The following is a 4,124-nucleotide window of genomic DNA, read 5'->3' on the forward strand; positions in this document are numbered from 1 at the left end:
TTATCATCGCGATTTGGAGTCACTACCTTCTTGTAAGTCGATAGTCCGGCTCGTTTTTTGGCTCGGTGCACGGTTGTAGACGATACACCCAGCTTATTTGCGGCATCTCGGAGAGAGAGGTTAGGGTTTCGCTTGAAACTACCGGCAACTCTCTTTGTCGTCTCAGCGGCTTCCGGTTTTCGATTTCCCCCCGATCCATACTTCCTGGATGTCGACAAACGTTCCCCAAACATTTTAATTACATTTGTAACGGTTGATTTGGCAACTTTTAGCGATTTTGCCAGCTTTGCGTGCGAGTAGCTCGGATTTTCGCGATGCGCGAGCAAAATTTTGATACGCTGGTCTTCTTGCTTGGACGGCATTTTGACAACTGAAGAGTGAATACCAAAATCAAAATAGGAGCAACATTCTACACACAAACACCTTCAAAATGAGGGGTGTTCAGGTTTTTTAAATGCAAAATTGAAAGAAAAACGCAAGGTTATATTGAATTTTGACCCTATCACCCTTTATGATTTTTCAGTCGTGAGTGTGCGTGAGCAAACTATTACTCACGTGCACACTTCTAGTTTGAGTAAAAAGTTAATTGTAACAATTAATTATACCCTGCGCCACACTGTGGAACAGTGTATTATAGGTTAGTGCATATGTTTGGAATACCCAGAAGGAGATGAGATAGACATATGGTGTCTTTGCCAATATTGCTCAGGGTCTGCCTCTGACTCGATCCTCCAGAGGCTCTTGGATGACCAAAATTCATTTGATTCAGTTGAAATTTGGTACGTGGTGTTAATATATGGCCTCAATCGCCCAGGCAAAAATTGGTCGAAATCGGTCCATAATTATATATAGCCCCTATATAAACCGATCCCCAGATTTGACCTAAGGAGCCCCTTGGAAGAGCAAAATTGATCCGATTCGGTTGAAATTTGGTACGTGATGTTAGTATATGGTCTCTAACGAATTGGTTCATATCAGTCCATAATTATATATAGCCCCCTATAAACCGATCCCCAGATTTTACCTCCGGTGCCTTTTGGAGAAGCAAAATTCATCCGATCTGGTTGAAATTTGGTACGTGGTGGTAGTATATGATATTTAACAGCCATGCCTAACTAGGTCCTAACTAGGTATCGGTCTATAGTTATATATAGCCCTCAGATAAATCGATCACCAATCACACAAAAATTGGTCCATATCAAGTTCATAATTGTATATAGCCCCCATATAAGCGACCCCCCATATTTCAATTCTGGCTCTCTTCCACGTATGGACTAACTCACAATTTAGAAAACGATGTTAAGAAGTTTTAAGATACCACAATCCAAGTAATTCGATTGTGGATGACAGTCTTTCGTAGAAGTTTCTACGCAATCCATGGTGGAGGATACATAAGATTCGGCCTGGCCGAACTGACGGCCTATATACTTGTTTTTACTGCCATTGTCTTCCACCGCAGGGCATTAACCGACTGAATTTCAGCTTCAATTACCTTTCTAATTGGAAATATTTTGGTGATATATTTTTCTGTGCAGGACTGGTACCATCAGATTCCCTAACTTAATTCTTGATATTAAAGCCTACTTTATTCTAGATTCCGATATAAATTCTCCGGAGGTAAATGACTGTTGAGCATCTATAGTAGGTACTGTCAGTCGATGGTTTAGTCGCCTTATTTACCAGGAAAATATATGTCCAATAGTATTTCCAATTTCTCCTCACTGAATGTTTCCTAGATAATGATATCCGGAGCGAAGTTAGTGGACATTAATTCCGTCAGTTCTACAATAATCAGTCCAAGAGTTCTGTTGAGCCCTTCTCTACCCAGCAAAAAAATTTGGAAGGTCTTCTCAAGGCACTTTACTTTAAAAGAACTTCCAAAAACGCCCTCCCAAAGATGTTCTTTATTTTAACTGCACATGAGGTTCATTTGAGTCAATTTTTTATAACTGGCTTTTTCATATTTTTAATGAAAAATTTATTTTTTTTTTGTTTCAAATAGGTTAAAAATAGATTGAGAAATAATAAAATGGTACAAATTATTAAAATTTTGCCGAAAAAAATGTTAAATCCTTTCTAGAAAAATTGCAAATTTTTTGGAAATATTTGATGACAAACGCTCCAGACAAGCGTTATAATGCATTAAAAATCGCTTCTTCGTCAATTTGGCACCACTTCCGGATCCAAAAAGCACATTTTCACTACTTTTTTGCCGACGCTGTTTTTGCTGGATATTTTCGCTTATATCCTCTCTGATTCATCCTGTAAGCGTTCAAGTTCTCTGGATGCTTGATGGAGCTGATAGTTAAAATTCCCGTCCAACATAACTCCATTGTATTTTACCCATAATTAAGAATATTTTCACTTTTAATTCTAAGTTTTTTTTTTTTTGTATAGAAAAACTGTAATGATTGATTGGAATAATCCAATTATTGGATTCTGTGATCTTCGTCCATCAAAAGCATTGGCTGAGGCGAGCTGGACCTGGCTGCCTTCCAATACATCTGTCTGTCCAATTATTTTGTCAATTGATATAACAATAAAATAGTTGTAGCCTGACTATATAACATTAATCTCACCCACGCTTGATGTACGACATCAGTCAACATTAATAATTATATAGAAAATATTGTTTCTCACTCTGTGTGTCGTTTTTTTTTTTTTAATTTTGCATTAATAATATGACAATAATAAATGATTATTTAATTAATCAACTAAACATAAATGTGACAAATCGAATACGAATCAAAAACACATTCACACAACTATATTGAAAAAACAAAAATTGTTTAGACCACTCAGTCAATGAATTTACCAAAGATGATTGACTATCCTCTAACCGGTTAAAATGCACATAATAGCCTCCAGCTATATTGTTGTTCTTGAAGACTGTTTGCAAGAATTGATTAATTGTTTAAATAATAAATATGGAAATTGGCAGAAACATGGCAATCAATTTCGATATATGGTATAATTGGAGAGCACATTCTACTGACTGGAGCAAAGAGAAGCGAAGTGAAAAATATGAATAGTTTTGCATACAAATAATGTTCATTTTAATTTCCATGTGAAAAAAAAAAAAAACAAAAAAGAACGCTTCAACAACTAAGTACGCCCGGGTCCAGTAGTTGGCCACTTTTATAGGGGCGTGTTATGGTAGAGCGCTAAACCTATACTTTAGCCACCATATTGCATTTACTTTGAACCATCTGTCGAGAAAATAACATAGGATGTCCGTCCATCCTTCTGTCCATCTATATGTTATTCAAGAGAAATCAATTGGATTTTTTTATAAATTGGATTTTATTCTACGACCAGCAGATACGCTCGTCTGTGAGCCCTGCCGATTTTTCTGGGAAGCTGGACCCGAAAAGCCCTCTAGGCAATATGAACATGGGAACGGCACGCAAGCTCACTGATCGGTGTACTCTCTGATTGGTGCCATTCCAGTTGTCTTTCTGTTGGTTGATGAACGTCCAGAGATTATGATTTACAAATCTTTCGACTATCACACTAATCTCTATATTAGGTTTTGTGATTCTAGAATCAGCAGACAAGCTCGTCTCGTCTCGTCCATATGGTGGGAAGTTGAGCCTCATCTGGGCAATTTGACCTGCGGATATGAAGCGAGTGGATGCTACGTTGATGATGTCCCGGAAAGCCCTCTGGGCAATATAAACATGGGAAGGGCACGAAGCGACGATCGAAGTCGTTCCAGTTGTCTTTTTTTTTTTGGTTGACTAACGTTGGCTTAGTCAATGACGAGAGAATTTTTACAAAATAATCTAAGTTGACTGTTTGTAATCTTTTTTTTTTAAGGATTAAACTTGTGGCTCCTCACCGCTTCAGTTACAGTATCCTCGTGTAGCCATTTCAGTTCTTCATGGTAAGCTGCAAGATCTAGAAGCTTTCTCTTGTCACTTCGCGAATCTCTTCGGATCAGCCACCATAACGTTGCAAAAGGTGACTGAGATCCCATTATACCTTCAAGAGGGCTCTTACTATTGACTAGAACTTATGTTACATGTGCTTGTACCTAGCTCTCATTGATTCAGATGCTCTAACACTGTGTTGTTCTTGTCAACTATCTTACTAACCTATAGTTTCGGTTTCCTGCTTCTAGG

General features: G+C 37.8%; 1 protein-coding gene across 1 annotated transcript in view; it reads left to right on the top strand.

The window, feature by feature from the left end:
• The window catches only part of LOC142226517 (uncharacterized), a 362,899-nt gene that overhangs the window by 22,293 nt on the left and 336,482 nt on the right, over window positions 1-4,124 (top strand). The window lies entirely within an intron of this gene.

The sequence above is a fragment of the Haematobia irritans genome, chromosome 2 (assembly GCF_050003625.1).
Source record: "Haematobia irritans isolate KBUSLIRL chromosome 2, ASM5000362v1, whole genome shotgun sequence".
Lineage (NCBI taxonomy): Eukaryota > Metazoa > Arthropoda > Insecta > Diptera > Muscidae > Haematobia > Haematobia irritans.